The 9654-nt window shown below is 37.1% G+C and overlaps 1 long non-coding RNA gene across 1 annotated transcript; it reads left to right on the top strand.

The window, feature by feature from the left end:
• The first annotated feature begins 4687 nt into the window (after positions 1–4687).
• LOC310892570 lies at positions 4688–8365 on the top strand. Its single transcript, XR_014578229.1, has 3 exons — positions 4688–4932; positions 5515–5570; positions 5829–8365. It is a non-coding gene; the product is annotated as an uncharacterized lncRNA (long non-coding RNA).
• Positions 8366–9654: the final 1289 nt, after the last annotated feature.

Raw genomic sequence — 9654 nt, 5'->3', positions numbered from 1 at the left:
AACAGTGTTGTATTCCATGCAAATATAATCGTTGTTGTAGCAATTTATTGTTGTTTTCATGGTTTGTGTAGTTACTCAAAACAAATAATAAAAAAGCAACTTTGAATGGTGCAGGAGGTTATCCTCTATTCTCCATGAAAAATACATGCTTTAATTGTCTGATGTTCTTAAATGTGATGCCAGTATACCAGAAGATATCTATCATTCAGACAAAGCACAATTTAGGACTCAGAGAACAAGTTGCTTTGTGTCTTCTCAGGGTTATCTCCTAGCTGAAAGACAGAGCTAAAACAGCTAATTCACCTCAGCAGATACACAAATATAGTTTTATCAATGTTTTGTCATTGCTAAGTATGACTGGGAAAGCTAGGTTTGAGCCAAAGACTACTGCAGTCATATAAAGACTCTCATCACCCCTGTGGATTTCAGAAAAGGCCTGTGAGAGTTGAACAAAAAGGGAAAGTATTGGGTTATGCTAAATAAGGGATGAGAAACAGTAGGGATATCTGGGACTTTTATTTGCCCTTTCTAATAACACAAGAACAAAAAACAATTAGATTAAATTGAGAGGCAGCTTAAAAGTATTTTGACACAGGTGATCTTTAATTTAGGAAAGTCTAATCAATCTCCATTGAAGACAAGATAAAACTATTAGAGAGAAAGAAGAAAGAAAGAAAGAAAGAAAGATTACACATTTCTTTGGATTTAAATAATTTATTTTCTGCAGTCTATCAATGTCAGTTTTTCTTTCAGAATGAATAATATACTCTGGAGCCTTTCTGTTATGTGCTTGAGTTTGTTCTTAGTTCTGAAGCTGTCTTTCTACAAACTAAAGTTACCTGCCATTTTTCATATCTACCCTTTTTCAATCTACTACTTATTAATAATATGTAAAATTGCCCCTAAATCTCTTTATAGAGACTAAAATCTACGTATTTATTTATTTATTTATTCATTTTTAGAAATGAAATTAATTTATATTTGTTTAAAAAAGTAGTGATTTAATGTTGAGTTCATATGAAAGTAGTCATTGACACAAAGCCAGTTCTGGGTTGATTATATGAGATATAGAAGAATGATGTCCTGGAATATCATATTCTGCCACTGTAAAAAAAAAAAATATATATATATATTTAATAATTAATATGCAGTATTGTATGGCTTTAAATACTAGACTAGAAGCAGCAAGGAAGAACTTGTGTGTCTACCAAGCAAGTGGACCTCTGTCCCAGATCTGTCCCAGGTTTTTGGTTTGATTATTTATGGTTAAAAAGAATTTCTAGTCAATAAGAGTGGCTGAAAAAATTTCTGGATAAAGGCAGTATGATTTAATACGTAACACTAGGAATATTTTGAAGGAACTTTAAAAGTCAGGTGGCCATAGAGTACTTAATTTCTAAACAAGGCATCTTCTGGGGAGGAAGTTCTATGTTACACAGCACCATAGATTTCTGTCCCATAGAATGGGACATACAATGTCCCAGAATTCTGTCCCAGAATTCTGTCCCTTGGTTTGACTATTTATGGTCAAAAAGAATTCATAATTCCCAAACAAGGCATCTTCTGGGGAGGAAGTTCTAGGGTGCACAGCATATCCAAGGCACAGTTGGGATCTCAAGCTGCCATCTCAGCTTGACTGGCTCATAAAGTTGGAAATATGCAGAAAAATGTTAAACAATGCGTTCCACACTTTTTTAGCCCCAGTGTCTAATCTGTGGTGGTTTGCAAAGTAGCTTTTGTGCTTGCAGGAACATGTTAAAGTAGTTTTGTGGCAATGCAATGTATTTTTGGGAGTTGCCTTGCCCTTTTATACATCTGCAACCTCCTTCCTTCATTAAGAGGAGAAGTTATGAAGTTTGAAGTTACAAATCTCTTATGCAGAATATGAGCCCTACAAAGTAAAAGTAGTTGTTCATCTTGGAGGGGGTAGATTTGAATCCAAAACTCATCTTTAGGACAGAAGCAAGATATTAAGCTCTTTACGTTAATAGGAACATGAGTTTTTCCACCTGGAACACGATTCAACAGAGCAGTCAACCATTTCTTTAGCTTTGAAGATGCTGAAATGGACCCTGGGTTAAAAAGAACCAGTTCCCAGCCTGTCTCTAAAAATAGTTGCTTGGGGCTAAAATCTGAGTTTCCTTTCTTGAAGGATCTTGGGGGATTCTTGCTATGGCCAGACCTGTTACATGAAGATCTAAATAGACTCATCTTCCCTGCTCAGTTGATTTTGGTGCTGCCTAGTCTTAAGATTTTCAGTACTCAGTAGTGTACCCCTGACTTTCCTATTTTGAGAGGGATTGCACTCCCCTTAAATAATATGGGAATCCCATATTTCTGTCTCAAGGGTGAATGGTGTAAGGCACTTATAAATCATTTCAGGTTGTGGTTGTTGTCAATTGCCATGTAAATTAAGGCCATGCAAGTACTTCTACTGTTTCATCTACCCTTTCATTTGTAGTCTGGTTACTACTAAATATTACATATTCAGTGAAATGTCCTAAAAAAACTTACTTAAATTTTAACAACTTTTTTTCTTTCTTTTTTTTTTTGTTTTTTTTCTATTTCTCCCAGTAGCTGACAAGGTAGAAAGATATGCTTTTCTCTTTCATTCCTGTGAAGTTAGAGGCAGTGCCAATTTAAACTGTGACTAATGCTCTGCAATGACGCAAGTCTGTCTTACTACTTCAAATTCAGTGATGCTACCTGAGTTTACATTACTTAACTTTCAAGGATTCAACCAATTTAAAGCTTTTGGACAATGACAATTATTTGAAAACATTCCTACAGGTTTATTTTGTTCATTTATATTTGTTTGCTATCTCCATCTCATTCAAAGCAGACAGGACTGGTTTGCTTCTCCCTTCTCTGGAAATTTGCACTAGGAACCATTGTTAGAATCAGAATCCTTATCTAAGAGTATGATGAAAAATGTTACACTCCAAGTTGGAAATTAGAGAGGAAAAAGTTCATGTTTACGTCAGAATTGTACTCAAACAGCTGATGTTAACCTTTTAAGGGAAAACTTTAAACCTGAGAAGCAACAGGTAGTTTCTATGTTTCCCTTGAGGACAGTGTACTGTTCCGTATTTCGCTTCTATACAATCAGTTCAAAATTTTAAAGTTATTTTGTCAGTCCTACAACCAAACAACCTTGCAACCTTGCACGGCATTACATGTTCCCCCCCCCCCCCCCCCCCCCCAGATAGATCAAGCCTTGAATGCAAGACCAGACAAGTAAATAATGCCAACATGTAAAACTAACTTATGAATATATTACTTTTTGGCAGTTTTTTTGGCACTTTGTGGGGCTTAACTGTACTTCAGTGAGAAGAATGTCTTCTGGTGTGAACTGAAATTATATCTCTATGCCATGATGTTGTTTTTTTTCATTTTGTTTTGTTTTGTTTTTTTTTTTGGGGGGGGGGGAGGAATGGGATGGGGACATAATTCCTTGTGGACACCAGAAGAGTTGCAAAATAATAAAATTTAGGTGAAGAAAATGTTCTTTCTCTTAATTTTTTGTTGTTGTTTTTTTTATTGTCCATACGGTCTTAAAATGAAGGTCACATTTTCTGGCCTTTGGCAGATTGTAAGCATGCTTGAACACTTCACATTACGTAGATCATATTTGTCTGAAATTATAATATCATACCTATAGTCTACTGCAGGCTCAAAAGTAGCCTATGCCTCAGGTACTGTGTTATGCCTTTGCTTTTGTTACTACATCCTTGTAAGTCTTCAAAAGGGAAATGAAATTATCCTATACAGAAGAAACACCATATGGAAGAAACTTTGGTTGTTAGGGCCTGAATTTTCACTGAAACCAAAGGCAGGTTTACTGACTTGAAGAAGCTTTAATCTATCCTGGTTTGTTTACTAATGAAGGAGTGTGAAAGAGACACGTGTCCTTGTGTCTGAAGAGGAGGTGAAGGAGACTGCAAATATCTTCAGACTTCCAGATCTAGAGGAACACTTTGGCTGCAGCCTAAAAGCCTTGTGTACGTAAGCTCCCTCAAGCCAGTCAATTTTCTTCCCATGACCTGCTAAAAAACAGCAATGTAGGCATGTAACCAAATTAAAGGCAAAACTTTCAGCCCAGTCCTTGACCTGAATAGTGAGTGAGGATCCGGATCCTGGCATTTATACGTGATAGTTTCTATGCAGCCGAAGTAAATACCGTAGTCAGAGGTCATGGGGTTAGATTTTGAAAAGTCCTGCATAAAGAAGAGATCTCAGAAAAGCAAATTTAAATGACATTAATGTCCAGAAAAGTAATTCTGATTGCTATATTCTTTATCTGTCATGACTAGACAGATGAAAATCTATGACAGCAATTTTGCCTGTCAGGTCATTTTTTTTTCTTTTATTTTTTATTTATTTATTTACCTATTTATTTATTTATTTATTTATTTTAACAGGCTCTGTACTGATTTTCCTCACAGAACTATGACCCTTGTGCACCTTTTGTAGTTAATTAATTAGGTCAACTCTAACCACTAAGCCCCTTGTCAGGCTATTTCTATTAGTGATAAGGAGCAATTGACCTTAAAACATTGAAGCCAGGTAGGTGAGCCTATTCCACAAGGTCTCTTGGCTTCACCCTTGTTAAGTGAAATCTGCCAGGTGTGGACCATTTGACCTTTGCTATATAGGAAGCATGGGGGGGGGGGGGGGGGGGGGGGAATTGGTTTCCTGAGGAGAGTTTGAGGTTCGGGTTATTTTGGGTGCTTTTCTATCATGGTGAAATGGACTCTGTTTTCTAGGAGGCTGCTTTTTCTTCATGTTTTCTGCTATCTCTGTGAAATGGTTTTAGAGACTCTATGAGCTACTTATATTGGTAGTGCTTTCTCAGTACAGTAAAACCATGGTGTTACTACACTGTATAAGCTGTGAGCTTGTTGGAAGTGACTCAAGTTCAGAAGCTGGCAGGTAAGTGTTCCTGGGTTCTATGGTTGTTTAATGTTGAGGAGTTGGAGTACTTCCTTCACCTTGTCTGTTTTCAGTGAAATTACTTACATTGATTCTAAGCTCCCTTCCCAGCCCTTAAAAAAATAAAAAATAAAAAATCTCAGAAGCTCAAGTGCATACAGGTAAGCCTGACTTTAAAGAATGTTCTTAAGTGTTTGTGAAGATTGAACAACAGGCTGTGTGAAAAAACTGCCTTAATGTGAATTCAAATTTTGCCTTGTGGTAAGTAGAAACAGCTTTGGATAGATACTGGTGGCATTATCATTACTTTCACTAAGTGGAAATTGTGAGAATGTGCTGTTCATAAAAGAAATGCTGCTTTCATAATATGCAAGTCAAAAGCCTTTAAATTACTAGAAGTTATAGTTTCAAGGAGGTAACTTTAAAGAAAGAATTTATTGTTGGACATCTCCCCCTGACCCCTCCATAGAGTGGCTCCCTGAAGAAAAAGCGTGAAAAGTATAATTGTTAATAGTTTCTGAGGTAGGGTTGGAGAGGACGTTTTTTTCCCCACTTGTTCACTCTCCCTTTCTTCTCCTACAGGAAAGTTATGGTGAAGGAAAAGTATCCCTTCAAGGAAGAACTTGTATGTCTACCAGGCAAGTGGATCACTATGGAGAAGGGAATTAGCTGTATGAGAGGTGATTTATAGGGATCGAGACAACAAACAAATATTCACACTTCCAGATGAAGTCAAATGTACATGACTCATGTGGCAGAAGTCTGTATGGAGTACACTGTCATCACATGTCAACTCATTGGCAGTAATGACCTGGGAAGACCATGAGGAACCCACAGTGGATGAATTGGCTAAACAACTCTGGCACTATGAAGAAACTCTCTTGTCTTCCCTACAGGCCTGCATCTTGGCTGTGGAGAAACTTTCTGAAGAGTTCCACCAACTTAAAGAGAAGTTATCTTCCTCCTCACCTGTACAAATCAGTGTCTCAGCTATCAGGTGTAAGCATCCTTCTGTGCAAGGAAGGTGATAGTGGGCACACACCCTGTACCACCCTGTGGTTTTACCTACGTGACCGTGGAGAGGACATGAGAAAATCAGATGAAAAACCGACCTTGACACTAAAGGCATGGGTATGTGAGTTGCAAGGAAAAACAGTTAGGAAAAAGGGGTTCCCTGAGAAACTTTTGCCCACTGGAAGTTAGAGCAGCTTCTCTATCCGGGATCTGTCCCGGACTTTGCCTATTCATGGTTAAAAACTGTTTCTAGTCAATAACAGTGGCTGAAAAATTTCTGCATAAAGGCAGTGTGATTTAATACATAAGAAGAAAAAGGTAAAAGAAAGGAGAACAAAAAAGGGAAAAGGTAACCTAAGTTCTTATTTTTAATACATAAATGAAGTAAATAGAAAGGATTTATTGCACAAGGCTTCTCTTCTTGTATTTTAAATTGGTGGACATATGAAGTTATATATTTGACTACATATCTTTGAAGTCTGCTCACACATCTTGTTTTCTCAAGCTGTCTTTTGCAGGAAAAGGCTTCTTTGGGAGGGGGAGGAGGGGAGGGAGGGTATGTGTACAAATCACTTCACTTTATGACCTTTCAAAGAACCTGGACCCTGCCAGTAAGAATACCATATTAAATGTCAGGGCCTGACTGCTGTTTGTTTGTTGTTAATACTTGTTAAAGTGGGAAAGTGCTTAAGTAGAGATACTTATCCTATATGTAATACAGTATGCATTTTTCTGAAAGGTTGTGGGTTTTGCCCATCTGTAAAATTCCATTCTAGAGGAAATTAATATGTGGATTGTATGTGTCACTATATCACTATCTTTTAGTAGAAAGTCATACCAGTCGAAGTAGGTGCTGCCCCATACGCTAGTGCTTGAAACTTATATAGAAGCTGACAATTGCTGAGAAAGGATACATACAGAGCTTTTAGGACACCTTTTACAACCAATTCAGGATGAATTTCATTATTACAGATAGCTGTTAAAATCGTTATAAAAAATATTCCAAAAATTATTCCTAAAACAATATTCCAAATTAAGTCTTTTCAACTTAGTGGAAAAATAACTATTCAGATGTAACAAAAAAGTTATTTTTAGTAATTTCAGAAGTGTGTGCATATTGTTTGCATACATAATATGGTATTCATTACCCACAGACTTTACAGTTAATGTTGTCTGGAAATGAATTTTCATTTTTTTTTCCAGAAGAGATATGAGAGAAGATAAAAATCCAAATTTAAAGCACAGATAATGCATTTGTTGCATTAAATATATTATTCTATTAATATTTTTGTTTCATGAAGTTGGTTCCGTTTGTTTTCTTTTTAAGAGCAGTTCAGTAGAGGATGACTTACTGATTACTGCATTTGAGATCTTTTAGATGAAAGATAATTATCTTAAGTCACAGTAAACCATAATAAATTATGCAGTACTGAAATGAAAAAACATAATTCTAAAAGTAAATACTGTGTGAAAATTCTGTGATGTTACAGGAAGAGTGAGAAGTGGGACAGCAATGTTCCGTGGAATAAAATGATATATTTTGCTGTAACTATAATAAAAAGTAGCTAATTAGAATAGCTAGTATAGTTAGGGTTTTATTACTTATTTTTTAATAAGAAAATAAAACAAACTCCTGGAAATAGCCTTAGATAGTGATTTGTTAAGATGAAAAGACATGAATCAATTTTGAAAATTCATGTGGAACCAAGAAAGAACCTTGTCTTTCACATGCTGATCTGGGAGCTTCTTCTCTCCTTGTTCTGTAACCAGCCCCCCCCCCCCCTCCATTTTTTTCTTTAGCTATGGCTTTGTTTTTGGGCTTTGTTGCTTTGTGTGCAGCAAAGAGGCAAAACAACTCTTCTGGAAGTATAGATTGATAATTTTTGGTGTTGATGTCTTTTGGCAGGACTGTCCCAGAATTGAATAAAAACAAAGACATCTTTGCATATGATGGTAGGTCTTGATATTGGTACTGGTGACAAATGTGCATCGAATGGAAGAATATGTCATCCGGGACATGTTCCATTATTCCAAATGACTTTTAGAAGCTACTTTTAAATCTCTACTATTTCTGCTTTGTTAAATGCTCTTAAGTAGCACTGCCATTTAAAAACAAATGGAATGCTACATCCCTCAGGAGAAAAGCAGAACTATGCAATGCCTGTCCTGTTTGTGAACCCTGGTTAAAACCAATGAAGCCTTCAAGAATTAACATGTGTGTTTTCCCACATGTTTAGGACTTCACTATATATCTGAAACTTTTATTATTTTTTCTTCCTTTATTTCTTAGTACTAGCTAGATAATTTAATCTTCAGAGACAGATCAGGAAGTCTACACCTTTCTATGACTTTCTTTGACATTCTTGATTCCCTCCTCACATCTTTATACAGTAGAAACATGTTATAGTTCTACTTTGAAAGTTATATCGGAAAATTTATTGTTCTAAAAGATAACATCATGTATCAAATGTAATTAACTGGAACTATTACCTCAAACTCAGAACTTAGCTGATTCTGCAGGTTAGGTGAAAATGTAACCTGTAGGTTTCCTCTAGCCTCTGGTAGAACAAAAGTTCTTGAGAAAAGCCTGAGCAGAAGACATGGCATATATTTGATGACTGAATGTTTGCTTGTTTTTTTAGAATTTTAGTCAGTATTGAGAAAGTTTCTTATAATGTTAGAATGAACATATTGTGCCACTTTAGGGTAATTTAACTTTCCTTAAAGAACAAACCTGAAGTGACAGTGTACAAAACCATCTTTGGGAAACTTATTGACATCATGGAGACATGGTGGGATGGCTCCCATGATGTATAATTTCTGCAGTGGAAGAATACAGGCTCTTCAGGAAGGACAGGGAGGAGAGAGGAAGTCAGGAAAAACTGCCAGGAGTCCTCTGTAGATGAACAAGGAACAAAAGGAAGCCCACGATGGGTGGAAGCAAGAAAAGGTAACCTTAGAGGAACACAGATGCTGTCCAAGCAGCCAGGAATCAAGTTAGGACAGCTGAAGCCCAGATAGAATTGAATCAGGCCAGGGATGTCAAGGGCAACAAGAAGGGCTTCTATAAGTTTATCAATGATAGAAGGAAGACTAGGGAAAATGTGGTCGCTCCTTGGAAGGAAATGGGAGACCTGCTTCCCTGGGATATAGAGAAGGCTGAGGTACCCAACAACTTCTTTGCCTCAATCTTCACCAGCAAGAATCCTAACCACACCTCCCAAGTCAAAGGCAGGGACTGGAAGAATGAAGAACTGAGAGGATAAGGTATGAGACCATCTAAGGAACCTGAAGGTGCACAGGTCCATGGGACCTGATGAGATGCATCTGAGGGTCTTGAAGGAACTGATAGTTGTAGCTGTTAAGACACTGTCCATCATAATTGAGGAGTTATGGCAGCCCACTGAAGTTCCCAGTGGCTGGGAAACAGGAAACATAACCCCCATCTTTTAAATTGGGGGGGAGGAAGACCTGGGAAACAAACCAGTCAGTTTCACCTCTGTGTCTAGCAAGATCATGGAGCAGATAATCCAAGAAGCTATGCTTCTTTTGTGGGTAAGGAGTTGGTTTGATGGTAGTACTCAAAGAACTGTGATCAATGGCTCAATATCCAAGTGGAGACCAGTGAAGAGTGGTGTTCCACAGAAGTCTGTACTGGGATTGTAGTAGTACAATTTAACAGCTTTGTCAGCAACATAGGCAGTGGGA

Source organism: Anser anser, assembly GCF_964211835.1.
Source record: "Anser anser genome assembly, chromosome: 1".
In the NCBI taxonomy this organism is placed as follows: Eukaryota; Metazoa; Chordata; class Aves; order Anseriformes; family Anatidae; genus Anser; species Anser anser.
The sequence above is the reverse complement of the archived record's forward strand: the minus strand, read 5'-3'. Positions and strand labels throughout refer to the sequence as shown.